General features: G+C 38.9%; 1 long non-coding RNA gene across 2 annotated transcripts; it reads left to right on the top strand.

The window, feature by feature from the left end:
* The first annotated feature begins 61 nt into the window (after positions 1-61).
* LOC119743608 lies at positions 62-11,782 on the top strand. Of its 2 annotated transcripts, XR_005273072.1 has the most exons (7): positions 62-254; positions 2,645-2,720; positions 3,093-3,220; positions 10,097-10,246; positions 11,048-11,096; positions 11,422-11,485; positions 11,745-11,782. It is a non-coding gene; the product is annotated as an uncharacterized LOC119743608 (long non-coding RNA). The 2 variants fall into 2 exon arrangements; XR_005273073.1 differs by lacking the exons at positions 62-254; positions 2,645-2,720; positions 3,093-3,220 and adding an exon at positions 3,581-3,665.
* The last annotated feature ends 2,247 nt before the right edge of the window (positions 11,783-14,029 follow it).

The raw sequence follows: 14,029 nt of genomic DNA, 5'->3' as shown, positions 1-14,029 counted from the left end.
AGTATGGGCATTTAGCACTAGTGTCTAAGGGAGTTTATTTGCAGGTATGCACCCTATAGACCGAGGTTTCGAAACAGCTTGCATGCTGCCAATCGAGCGACACATGAGGGCAGCATTCAACAACAACATAAACACGCGACTCGTGTAAATCTGCCGCTACCCGTATTCTTCTGACTCTGGTCTGAGTGGCTGAAAACTTTCTTATTTATTAGTATTACGTCAGTATCAGTACTACAAGTTTGTTTTCATTAAAGGTAACATTAATTTGGTTGTTTTTAATAGCTATTGGTGAAATCTGCATTATTTTATTTAGTGAAATGTACTGCAGAAGTAGCCGTAGACGCACTGCGTTTATAGCGTAACTTGTTATGATGTTTCGTCGTGTGTGTTCGTGAAAAGTTTGAGATGCTTAGTTAAAAAAGGAAAAATGTCCATACTGGGCCACTAATATGACCTGAAAAGAACCAAAAGTTGTAAATCTGATGGAAAACACTATTAAGGAGTGCAAAAATTCTGGATTTTTCCTACAGTAGTTCCAGATAGCTTCAAATAAAAACATAGTGCCTACCTTTTTTTGGATTAGTCTCCAAATTGGAGTCCAATATTTTTTTCTGACGAAGTGCATTTTAATAAGGAAAATGTAAGCTTCTTGATACACGAAGATCTTTTTGATAAAATCTTAGAAAAGGAATTTCTGCCAAATTTTTCGACTCGCACTTTGACTTGTTTGGATGGTTTGTAGAAACTCGTGGGAGCTGCTGCAGCGAACCGACGAAAAATTTTCTCCTCGGTACATCACTCGAACCGTGTGATTTTGAATATTTTTTTATACACTAAAGTCGTATCAACTCTTCCATCGAATGTTTACGTGTGTACCTGTTCGTCCCTTATGACCCAACTACACGCGCATTAATGGATTTTGTGTGACGTATTCTGTGTGCTGTGTCAAAATATATTTGGTCTGTGCGTGAGTTCGTGCCGTTGCGCTGCAGACAAACGTTTCAAAATCATTCACGTTTTTCTCTTTGTTAAATTTGGTGGAATTCTCTTGAATGAACTATTTTGGGAAAATGAAATAATACTTTATCAGAAAATATGCTTAATTTGGTAAGTTCTGGCTGAAAAAAAATTGATTCGCTCGTGTGATTCTTAAGTAAAATTTGAGGTGGAGATACTAAGTAATGAAAGGTTTGTGAAAACACCATGTGCGAATAATTTCTCAACTAAGAGAATGGTTCTGAAAAGAACCAGAGGTATAAACTCGACGTTCCGACTTAGACTGATGGGTCTCCTATACCCTAGGTCCTCAGCTACCACCTAAGACTGAAAGGTCTCCTATACCCTAGGTCCTCCCTCTACTGACGCTGCAACCCTACTGTTCCACTTCAGTGGGCACCAAGCTTGCTCTAGGATCCTGTCTACTTGGCATCCTCACAGGATGCAACTTCACACTTCATTGATTTCGTCTTTTGCTACTTAAGTATTCACTTTCTTAGAGTTTAGGCACTCTCCTGAAGACGGTCGGAGCATACTGACCGGAATGTCGAGTGATACCTCTGGTTCTTTTTAGAACCATTCTCTTAGTTGAGAAATTATTCGCACATGGTGTTTCCGCAAACCTTTCATTATTCGTGTGATTCTTTTTTTAGCGTAAAGGATTTTCGGATCCATTCGGAACAGATTGAACCGATCCGGAACTAGGAAAAGTGACATTAGTACTTTTGACGTCGTAAAGCCAAAATAAAAACAGCCTAAATTCGGAAAATTATTATGTCATATCTCCATCACTCAAGGTAAACTATTGAACCAATGTCACTTGAATTTGTGGAGTAATTGAGCTGAAAGCAGCCTAAATGATGTTTGCTATCCGAAACTAGGAAAACGACTGTAATATGTGTTCTGTCATGGCCCATAGACTTTGTGCAGGAGCTCTGAGTGGTGGCCCAGTATGGATTTTTTTCCGACCGCCCCAACTAGTTGGTGACATTGAGAACATATGTAGGGGTAATCCTTATCTGTAGGACACCTCTATTTTTACGAGTTCTCTTTAAAACTGACTTTTATACTCCTAGAACTATGATGCTCCACGTGAGCTGAGCCTCATAGATACAGAACCCCGCAAAATTGTTTGCAGCACAAAAGACTAATTAAGTTCAAAAATGTCCATCAAAACACAACATTGGCTGATTGTTTTATGTTCAAATGTGGAAAACTGTTGTATTGCTAGAAAAAAAGCAATTCAGAAATGAGTATACAGTGTTTATACTTCGGCAAAGGGCAAAGCCTAATAGTGATTTACATCACCCCAACACAAAATTCCATCTGATGAAATAGTAGATCGTGGATCGCAGGAGGTCGTGGGTTCAAGTCCAAACCCGAGTGATTTTTTCTAACTTTCACTTGGGAGGTAACACACTGAGTATACAGTGTTTATACGTTAGTGAAGGGCAAAACCAAATACTAATTTAGAAAAGAAATTTCATTTTTGGGATGAAACTCGAAAATAGAACGGGAAATGCAACTTTAAATCCCCTCCCCCCAACACAAACATTCCATCTTACAAATATTCATCTTCTTTCCTGTTACATTCAGTGCTTGCGATGGATTAACTGATGGAAATCCAATTGTTTGTTTCATCCCTCAGCTGCTAAGAAGATAAGGAGGAGGCATTGAAAGTACTCAACGGACACAAATGGAAAGGACAGGTGCTCAAAGCCAAGGTATTCAATTGTGGCTTTATTATTGACACGAATTTCTGTTGGCACTTGTCACTGGATTTAAATGAATAAGAACTGCCTCAGCATTGGCTATTATATAACAACCAAGTAAATCCTTGTCATTTGATTGGAGGATTGTAGGTCACGCGGCATTCATTAATCAAACCATTGCATTTTTGGTTCCATTCACTGTGCATTTTCGTCCCATCCCTTTTGATCTATTGCAGCCGCCCGCATGCTAAGTTTCTGTTGGCACTTGTGATTCAATTTAAATGATTGAGAACTGCCTCCGCATTGGCTACCAGTGCAAGGGGTCTAGTGGCTGCTATTGCTGTGGTTACAGGTTCATATTCCCGCAATGACTCTTTTCCGTAGCTCGCCATGTCAGTTGAGGACCCGGACACTAAGAGCCTCGCTCGGAAGAGAAGCCAAGAGGAATCTGATGGAAACACCCAAGAAGCTAAGAGGAGGAAGGAGGAGGACAGCTGACCAGTAGAAGAGAGGTGAAGACATTGAGATAGAATGCAGGGTTGGGCTGGATTCGAACCACCAACATAGAAATGTACTGCAGTTCAAAACTCAGATATTGTGGATACAATTGGTGCCATTTGTTTGGATTAAGTATTTTGTATTGACCTCAAATTTACCCAAACCAGCATCCTGAAATTGTGTCTGCCATATCTCAAAAAGGCTAATAGCAGTTGAACCATTTACTATTACTCAAACTTGGTTAAGACTCTGAAATACTGAGCGCAATTTGTTCATCCTTTTCCAATCTGCAGGTTAAACAACACAGTGACTCCAGTATGGAACCAGCTGTATGAGGACCAGCTATCCACCAAACAGACCAACACCAGGGAGTGTCTTGTCTTGATGCATGGCCAGTGTATGGAAGGACGGCAACCGGCATGTCGGGTGTGTTCAGGGTCTGTGACTGGTTCCTATTTGGTAAGAAGTTTTGATGTTTTGGTCTGTTCCCATTGTCTTTTAGCATTGGATCGTTTATGTAGGGGAGTTGTCAGTGTTAATGTCTAGTTCTGCCCTTCACCAATGTAAATTTGAAAGCACTGTATAGGTCTACTAAGTGTTTTCTGGAGATAACTAGCAAAAAAAATCCCCAGCTTTCGTGGGTGGGATTTGCACATGTTTTTACCACTTGATAACCAAGCATATCAAAGTTTGTTGGATAAATATCCCTGACATTGAAGATGATGTGTAAATCCTTTGGATTTGATGATTTCTGTCATTGGTGGGATGTGAACCCCAAGCCCCTGCTTATAGAAACTCAGATTGGGACCAACTGTCCCTGGACCTACTGGCAAACTGGGTCTCATGGCATAAACACCAGGGGGTGGGGGGTTCATCCCCACCCCTCCCATATTTTGGCCAGGGTGGTGGGGGATGGGCAATGGCATCATCATGTGTTAAGGAAAAATGCTGCTTGTTGAATCCTGTCAACATGACTTTACAAACAAAAATTGAGAGAAGCAAAGAGTAACCTTAGGCACTCTTAAAAGTAAGTCAAATTTGAAATCGAAGTATTTCCTCTCTTGTTTTTTTTTTTTTGAGCTGAAATCTCTCAGGGATTGATAGCTGGCCTCTTCCCACCTTGTGTGAATATTTGACTTAATTTCGTGAAGTTGGATTTTCACGCCAAAAATGAGTATTTTTGATGACCGCGGATATGGAAAACTTTTCAAGATTTGGGCTATTTCGGCCGAAAACTGAAATGTTTATTTTCTTCCTGGATCCTGACTTTGGTGAGCCGAAATCTCTCAGGGATTCATATCAGTCCCCTCCCACCTTGTGTGAACATTTGACTTAGTTTCGTGATGTTGGATTTTCATGCCAAAAATAAGTTTTTTGATAACCGCGGATATGGAAAACTTTTCAAGATTTGGGCTATTTGGGCCAAAAACTGAAATGTTTATTTTCTTCCTGGATCCTGATTTTGGTGAGCCGAAATCTCTCAGGGATTCATATATGTCCTCTTCCCACCTTGTGTGAACATTTGACTTAATTTTGTGATGTTGGATTATAAGGCCAAAAATGAGTATTTTTGATGACCGCGGATATGGAAAGCTTTTCAATTTTTGGGCTATTTCGGCCTAAAACTGAATTGTTTTTTTTTCTTCCTGGATCCTGACTTTGGTGAGCTGAAATCTCTCAAAGATTCATATCTGTCCTCTTCCCACCTTGTGTGAACATTTGACTTAATTTCATGATGTTGGATTTTCATGCCAAAAATGAGTATTTTTGATGACCGCGGATATGGAAAACTTTCAATTTTTGGGCTATTTCAGCCTAAAACTGAAATGTTTATTTTCTCCCTGGATCCTGACTTTGGTGAGCTGAAATCTCTCAGGGATTCATATCTGGCCTCTTCCCACCTTGTGTGTGAACATTTGACTTAATTTTGTGATGATAGATTTTCATGCCAAATATGAGTTTTTTTTGATGACCGCGGATATGGAAAACTTTTCAAGTTTTGGTTTATTACGGCCTATAACTGAAATGTTTATTTTCTTCCTGGATCCTGACTGTGGTGAGCTAAAAATCTCTCAGGGATTCATATCTGTCCTTTTCCCACCTTGTGTGAACATTTCACCTAATTTCGTGATGTTGGATTTTCTGGCCAAAAATGAGTATTTTTGATGACCGCGGATATGGAAAACTTTTCAATTTTTGGGCTATTTCGGCCGAAAACCGAAATGTTTATTTTCTCCCAGGATCCTGACTTTGGTGAGCAAAAATCTCTCAGGGATTCATATCTGTCCTCTTCCCACCTTGTGTAAACATTTGACTTAATTTCGTGATGTTGGAATTTCCTGCCAAAAATGAGTATTTTTGATGACTGCGGATATGAAAAACTTTTCAAGATTTTGGCTATTTCGGCCGAAAACTGAATTGTTTAATTTTTTCCTGGATCCTGACTTTGGTGAGCTGAAATCTCTCAGGGATTCATATTTGGCTTCTTCCCACCTTGTGCGAACATTTGACCTAATTTCGTGATGTTGGATTTTCAGGCCAAAAATGAGTATTTTTGATGACCGCGGATATGGAAAACTTTTCAAGATTTGGGCTGTTTCGCCCGAAAACTGAAATGATTTTTTTCCCCCTGCATCCTGACTTAGGTGAGCTGAAATATCTCAGGGATTCATATCTGGCCTCTTCCTACCTTGTGTGAACTTTTGACTTTATTTGCTGATGTTGGATTTTCATGCCAAAAGTGAGTATTTTGATGACCGCGGATATGGAAAACTTTTCAAGATTTGGGCTTTTTCGGCCGAAAACTGAATTGTTTATTTTCTTCCTGGATTCTGACTTTGGTGAGCTGAAATCTCTCATGGATTCATATATGTCCTCTTCCCACCTTGTGTGAACATTTGACTTAATTTCGTGATGTTGGATTTTCATGCCAAAAATGAGTATTTTTGATGACCGCGGATATGGAAAACTTTCAATTTTGGATTATTTCGGCCTAAAACTGAAATGTTTATTTTCTTCCTGGATCCTGACTTTGGTGAGCTGAAATCTTTCAGGGATTCATATATGTCCTCTTCCCACCTTGTGTGAACATTTGACCTAATTTCGTGATGTTGGATTTTCAGGCCAAAAATGAGTATTTCTGATGACCGCTGATATGGAAAACTTTTCAAGATTTGGGGTATTTCGGCCAAAAATTTCAATGTTTATTTTCTTCCTGGATCCTGACTTTGGTGAGCTGAAATCTCTCAGGGATTCATATATGTCCTCTTCCCACCTTGTGTGAACATTTGACCCAATTTCGTGATGTTGGAATTTCAGGCCAAAAATGAGTATTTTTGATGACCGCGGATATCGATAACATTTCAAGATTTGGGCTATTTCGGCCCAAAACTGAAATGTTTATATTTTCTTTCTGGATCCTGACTTTCGTGAGCTGAAATCTCTCAGGGATTCATATCAGTCCTCTTCCTACCTTGTGTGTTAAGGGCCTGTCACATTATATGCGATCTCATAGGAGACCTTATGGCGACCAAAAGTATTTCATAAATTTAACAATCGCAGCGAGTACGCAAGAAAATGACAACTTTCTGTATCAAAGAAGCTCAAGCTACGCTCATACTGTGCTCTCCCCACGCTTATGATGCACTCAACTCGCTCTCTATGAGCCCCTGTCAAGTTCAATTACTCGATCTAGTCGCTGCCGCTGCGCTGTCACTGCGCCCACTCTACGCTCTGCTCGCTGTTGATACGGCCTAGTAGCTCACGTCGCGCTCTCTATTCGTCCAAAATACACTCATGTGACGTCACTTGCGCTGTATAAATACCACGACAAAACGGTCAATACACAGTCCAGTTTAAAAATTATTCTACAAGTTCATCGCAGTCGAGTTACTTTCTCATGGAGACTACATCGACTGTCTTGTGCCTAGGCTGCCTCAATGCCCCTTCAATGTCGCACGATTCACGCTCTCACAGCACCCGAGTTACGTCATTTGCGGCGCCCTGGCCAGAGCGCAGAGGTGTTGCGATTGTTTTGAGCATGTTCAAAGACCTTGGTGCTCATCAGAGACCATTAAGACCCACCGGCCCCCATCTGGCTACCTATGTAGTTGTCGCTGCGATCTTGTAGTTGTTTTTGCGCCCTAGCTAAGGAAGCAGTAAGAGCGCAGTGAGAATCTCTCAGCTGCTATGATCACTACAAAATAACTAGAAACAGCAACAAACATGTATTTGAATCCCAGGACATACTGTTATTTTGTTTTACCTTTTTGGATTTCCTCAAAAACAAAAACTGTGAACGAACTATTGACCGTTTTATCGTTTTACAGTTTTGTAAAAAGGTCAAACGGTATTAAGTCACACACAAAAAATAGAGCGTTGTTTTACAAAATCATGACAATGACAAAACGGTCAATAGTCTTGCCGACCATTTTTTTGATTTAGGTTCGGCAATTAAGCAATGCACCTAGGAATGTTAATGCATCCTTGGGATCGAGTCATTGCCTGGGCCCTCCTTACATTTTCGTTCTCAGGACAGAATTTGCGAATTAGCTATTGAAGAGCCGCGTCGACTTAAACTCCTATTTCCTTCAAAATATCTGCAACTTCGTCAAACGTCTTACCATCCTGTATCCATTGTGAAAAGTAATGCCCTCCCTTGCAGTTTTCCAGCGCCATTTTTTGCTTGCAACTCTTTAAGCCCCACCAACTGAATCGCATGAGAAGGGGGTCAGGGTCCGCGCCAGGAATCACACCACGCATTAATTATGCCGAGCCAACACTCGTGTAAAGCAGGGTCCCCCTCCACCCCCTTGCCCACCGCCACAAAATGCACCACGGACTGTTAACTATGACACTAAAATTTAAAAAACAGTGTGTATTCAATACTGACCATTTTCCTGTTTTTCTAAGTTATTTGTGTAAAACTGGAAAACAAAAATAATCGATCGTTATGCTATAATGAATTTTACTAAACTTATAAAACGGAGAAACCGTAAACTGTAAAACGACAAAACGGTCAATGGTTCGTTTACTGTTTTTGTTTTGGACGAAATCCAAAACCGTAAAACGAAATAACGGTATGTCCCGGGATTTATTTGACACTCTGGAATGCTTTGTACACTTTGGATGAACACAATACAAATATATATTGAGTCATAAGGAAGAGCAAGTCAGCCACAGCCAGATTGGATAAGTAGATGTTGATGATTGTACGCATGGACTTCACTCGAATGACTGTGAAGAGAAAGACCAAGTTTAAGAGGAGGCCGATTGGTGCAATGATTTCAGTACTTAACCATAGTATTTGTTAATTTCTTTTGTGAGTCTTGATGAAGTTCTCAAGGTGCTTTTAACTTCATCGTTCTCCATATCCAACATTTTATTCAGATGTAGCAAAGAGTGTTCTGTCCTATTTCAAGATCACTCCAGTTTTATACTAACAGCGAATATAAGACCTGGAGTAATGTGTAGTTGAAACAAAAAGCTTCTGCTTTTTTTCCCCTTAAGTGTTTTTTTATCTCTAAGATTTGTAAGGATTAGTTCTTTGTTCCTTGTTTAGAATGCATACTAAACCAAAGAAGACAGAGTTTCACAGTTGACTTTGGCATAGATGTGCTTCAGAATAACTTTTTGTTTTCTCTTCAAGACTGTTTTACATGTACATTGTGTAATCCGTCACTAAGGTTTTGCTCATATCTAGCTTACTTGAAAAAAAGTGATTTCTGCACTTTTTACAGAGTTTTACAGCTCATAAAAGATCACAGACATAACGTAAAGCTTGAATTATCTGTAACTGAATAAAATTAGATGCAGATCAAAAAATGACACAAAATCTTTCAGGTCGTTCACTACATTTTGCTTACAACATATTTATTTATATCTCACATATAGAAACTTGACACAAGCTTTAGATTTGGTGTTTGGATAATCAAGAAAGACATTTAAAATACAGATACAAATAGTCACTGCATCGACAAAGATTTGAAACCATGGAATTCCTACACTCTCTTGCTTGAAATTGAAAGTGTAATTAGACTTCCGCTATCAAATGTTATACTAAGAAATTACCCATGAACTTTCCTTTTTGTTCTTGGCCCAAACTGATGACCAGCTTTGCCAACAGATTGGCTCCCGTCCGTACATTATTGATACTGATTGTGGAGGGGGGGGGGACCAGCCTATCCAGCAAGAACAGAAATTATGTTTGGCAACCAATAATTTGGAATTGTAAAGTAATAATTCAATAACTGAACATGAGCTTTTTTGCGTTTGGTGTTTCATTCAAAAGTGAATAACTTTTGTATTGCTTGAAAAATAGCAGATTGGTAAAGAAATCTGTTTTTCGGGATGAAACTCGAAAATAGCACGGAACTTTAAGTAAATTTAGTACTTCATCCGGCATTTGTTGAGTAAAACTGTTATGTGGACAGTTTTCCTTGTTTTTTTTCCTAGAAGGTACAGCATTAAAGGTTGCATGTCTGTGTAGAGTGTGTGCGATTCACAGTTTCAGATGGTTCTTATTTTATCTGATAAACTGTCGAAGTTGAACACATTACCCTCACTGTTTCAAGCTTAATCTTTAATTTGCTCATGCACTACCAGAACTATGAACTGTAGTTAGGAGAATGGTTGTATGTAGAAAGATGACAAGTTCCACACACAATCCATTACCCTTTGGAGATACGGTGGACACAATACGAGGGCGCTATTTGGTTTGGGTCTAGTCTTTTGCATAAGTTATCCCAATTACCCAAATCAAATAACACCCTTGTATTGTGTCTGCCATATATCGCCAAAGGCTTATAGCAGTTGAGCTATTCACTTTTTCCAAAATTTGTTAAGACTCTGGGATACTGAATGTGCTTTTCACATCTTTTCCCAATCTACAGGTTAAACAACATGGTGACTCCACTGTGGAACCAGCCGTATGAGGACCAGCTATCCACCAAACAGACCAACACCAGGGAGTTTCTGAGGAATTTATCCAAGATGCTGCAACGGAACATTGGGGAGATGTCTCCATGGCTGAAGTAACAAAGGTGAGCTACTCACCAAAGATACGGGATGGTTGTGGGCCAGAATGGAAATGTGATCTTCGTTGACAAAAAAAACTGTTTCCAGACACAGTTTTCTGGCAAGTGGACTTACATGTACAGCTGCCCTGAAATTTCATTAAAAGTCCAGAAAATGATGCCTCATTTTTCTTGAGAATCAATTAAAACTCAGCAAACTTTGGGCCAACTTCTGAAATAAACTTCCTTTCCACACACAAAAGTCCCAAAAATTAAAAGGGGGGGGGGAAGTTTGTAAAAAAACTGTTTACAGACAAAAAGCACAAAAATGAACACAAAACCAAAACTTCACAATTCATAAGCTGCTCAAATGAGACTCGCACCAACAATCTCCTGCTTCCTAGTGCAGATGTCTCAACTACTTGACCATCAGGCTTGCTGGGGTTGGCTGGCTGGTCCCAATCTGATATAGCAGGTGCCACAATCAATGAGTTTAATTAATTGTTTACGAAGGGGAGTTGTGAATGTGAATACCTGGTTTTGACCTTCACCAATGTAAATTTGAATGCACTGTATATTCAGTGCTGTCTGAGAGCTTACGAGCAAAGATTCTGCAAGCTTGCTTGGGTGGGATATGAACCCATGACCTCCTGCTTACTAGTGCAGACATCTTAACCACTCAATAACAGAGCTTGCAAAGGTTAGTGGGCCAGTTTGAATCTTGTGCATATATAGCTTTGGTTACCACAAGAAATTCACAAGCCTGTTGGAGTAGGATTCGAACCTACACCCTCATGTTTAATAGTGCACTCTTCATTTGATTGACAGGAAGAACCACAGTGGGATGGAATGTGAGTTGCAGCCAATTAAGCCATCGGTGAGTAAGCTAGGTGACAAATATTTGTTGATAAAAATATAGATTTTATTTAAATTTATTTGTAGTATTGTGAATGATTTTATGAATTATAATCTCAATGATAGTTCACTTTGGCACATAGTGTTAGGTTAGCTTGACTGGTGTGATCTTTGAACTCTGGTAGATAGATAGAGTCACCTTACTTGTACTAAATTTTATATTTCAACCTGGATTTCTTTTTAGATAAACTATACAGCATGTGAATCTTTTGTGGGGTAAATATTCCTGACATTGGAGATGTCTGATTTGTTCCTTTCATTTTCATTGTTTGTTTGCACACTCACAGCCAGTATTAGAGAGTTATCGCAACAAGTGTGAGTTTACCTTCGGCAAGAGTGTAGATGGCATCGGTGAGTGAAACTGGCATTTATTTTTATTTATGCAATCTCTTCATTTTTGTGTGTATGTGCTCCGTTCACAAGTACCCCCTCGCCTGGATATAAAGTGTGCACACATGTACTTAATGCACCTGTTATGAAAGCTGAACAGAAAGTTCCAGGATTTTTTCTCAGTTATTCCCCAAATTTTTTTGTCAGGTCTTCATGAAACTTGGCCCTGGATAAATTGTGCAATAGTTTCAGTATCATGTCTTCTTATTTTCATTGACAGATAACACTGTTGGTTTCCGGCTTGGCGCTTACAAAGGTAAGTATTTCCTCTGAAGTTTCATTTTGGTAAAAGACGTAGATCAGCTTTCATGTTTGATTGGATCGGCTGTCGAGGGGCGTGGCCTATTGGTAGCTAATGCTGATCAATTCCAACCAATCAGAATGCAACACACAGAAAGATTGACAGGCGTACATATTGTGCATTGTCTATGATGTCTGTCAGGAATTAATTATTGGAAAGAAAGAAACAAGCCACAAAAGACTTAAACCCTTGTCATCCCCTTTGCTAACCAATATGTTGGCTTACTTTTGTGGCATGAATATTGAGGGTATAGGTTTGTACTTTCAGCATTGACCAGCAAGCTCCTTTACTCAGTAGGGATTTTTCAACAATTACATTTGTACAAACAAGAATTAGGTTTTCAATACAAAATTCAGGAAAATCACTGTTTATTTAAATGTTGCTAGTGTACAATTTTATTATTTAACACTGATCTTGCTTTTACACGCAAATTTGCTTGTCCTATAAAAAGTATGTGACTTTTAGAAACATAGTTTGCCCTGCAACTTTTTTCCCCAAATATTACTAGGTATCAGAAAGACGTAAGAGCTCAAACACCGATTTGGTGATAGTACATTTCTGTATTATTTGTGTTTAGAGTTTTAAATTACACAAGGAAAAAGCAGCTTTAATGAACATATAAAAAGCAGCAATTCCTCGGATACTGTGCAAATTAAGATACATCTTGTATGGTGCTAACTTTACAACGACATTCATATTTTACAGCATTGATTTTGCAATTACCCAAATTTGAAGTACCCTTGAGTCCATCTAAAAGAAATATTAGAATATTGCTTTGCATTTAAACATCATACAGACATGGAGCTCATAATGTAATACAACAGACTAGTGGTGCTACACAGATTATGTACAATTATAGAGCATTCAAGTCTCGCCAGTTCACATTCACTTTTCATGTGAACATCTTGGTACCAAACACTGACTAGTCTAGCCACGGACTCCCGTGTTTGAATTCACCCAATGAACGGAAGTGGAGGTCCACATTTCTTCAATTTACTATAGTAATCAACTTGCAATATTTTTTTAATGTGTTGTAAATTGTATTGATTTTTTTTCTTGTTCATAACCCATTCTTTGCCCTTGACTGGCTAAACCTAGTAAAATCACCTAGGTTTTTGAGGTCAACTTGCACGCTCTATTGACAGAAGTGGGGAACACATTGCTGACTTCAACTATCAACTACATTTTTTTCCAGCTAGTAGCTGTGTAGACACCTTTAATACACCAGACTTAAATCCCATACTGTACATCTAAAGCCTACAATGGTCTCGTATATTATATATCTGTGCTCTGCAGCAAAAAGTCTATACAATGGATTTCTCCTTGCTAAAGATAGAATGGTCTTCAAAAAGCATTTTCCACGTTGTGCAACATGTCGTCGCTTTGCTCACGAAGTGACAAAAACCTGAAAATTTGACAAAAGTTCATCCTGAGATAATTGCATTTGAAGTTATTCATTTTTTCAAAAGACATTTTTTACCACTTTGCAGTAACAGAATTCGGAATTTTTTGCATTGTCCGATAAGATATGATTTGCTCTTTGTTAACTCATAGTTGTTGGTTAAAAATAGTTCGTAATTAAACAGTAATTCATTAATAAAACTTTTTTGCACTTCGTTACAACATCAATACTTTGGCTCCCATATTTTGCCAATTACTTTGTACATCATTTTTGTCACTTCGTGGGATCATGAATCGCGGAGGCTTTACTTATTTGTACTTTTTTTCGACACAACAAACTTGTTACTTTTGCGCGTCAGGAAAGTTGAGCGTGCGCGTCTGTTCTTTTTCAACATCGTTCCCGCGTGCGTGTATGCTCCCATCCTGCCGCGTGTAGACCAATGTATAATTCCTCCGGCCCTGCTCAAGAGGTGACTTTTTGTCACTTAGTGAGAACATTTCACACTTTTTTACACTTAAAAATGAAAATCACCGATTTCAGGCTTTTTGTCAATTGTTTGTTTAAGAAAGTAAACAATATTTTGCCTTGAAACTTGGTCAAATTGTTCATTGAGACAACTATAATGAAATGGCTAGTAAAACTCAAAATCAAATAATTATCGATTTTTGAGGTTTTTGTCACTTCGTGAGCAAAGCGACGATGTGTGCACAAAGATTTGTGTAATGTATTTGGAATCAGATGCTCCTAATGCATAACTTGCAACTTTGTTGATCTGTTACTTAGGCTGTGTCTGAAACGGGCT

Source organism: Patiria miniata, unplaced genomic scaffold, assembly GCF_015706575.1.
Source record: "Patiria miniata isolate m_02_andy unplaced genomic scaffold, ASM1570657v1 HiC_scaffold_6, whole genome shotgun sequence".
NCBI lineage: Eukaryota > Metazoa > Echinodermata > Asteroidea > Valvatida > Asterinidae > Patiria > Patiria miniata.
Note: the sequence above shows the minus strand (reverse complement) of the source record. Positions and strands in the feature narration are given on the sequence as shown.